This window comes from Octodon degus, unplaced genomic scaffold (assembly GCF_000260255.1).
Source record: "Octodon degus isolate 3935 unplaced genomic scaffold, OctDeg1.0 scaffold00055, whole genome shotgun sequence".
Classification (NCBI taxonomy): Eukaryota; Metazoa; Chordata; class Mammalia; order Rodentia; family Octodontidae; genus Octodon; species Octodon degus.
The window spans coordinates 8,662,406-8,662,838 of record NW_004524631.1 but is presented as its reverse complement, the minus strand read 5'-3'; positions in this window follow the sequence as shown (position 1 = coordinate 8,662,838).

Here is a 433-nt window from a genome sequence, read left to right as displayed (position 1 = left end):
CCCCAAAATTTAAAGACCCAATCCAGAAATGGGCATCCGAGATGAACACACACTTCTCAGAGGAAGATATTAAACAAGCGAATAAATATATGAAAAAATGCTCCACATCACTAGCCATCCATGAAATGCAAATTGAAACAACATTGAGATATCGTCTTACCCCAGAAAGAATGGCTATCATAAAGAAATCACCCAACAACAAATGTTGAAGAGGCTGTGGGAAAAAGGAACCCTTTTCCACTGCTGATAGGAATGTAGACTGGTGTAACCATTATGAAAATCAGTGTGGAGACTCCTTCGAAAAGTTGGAATGGAAATCCCATTTAAACCAGCAATTCCTCTGCTGGGAATTTTCCCAGAGGATCTGAAAACATCATATCATAGTGATATATCTGTGTCTATGTTTATAGCAGCACAATTTGTGATAGCCAAA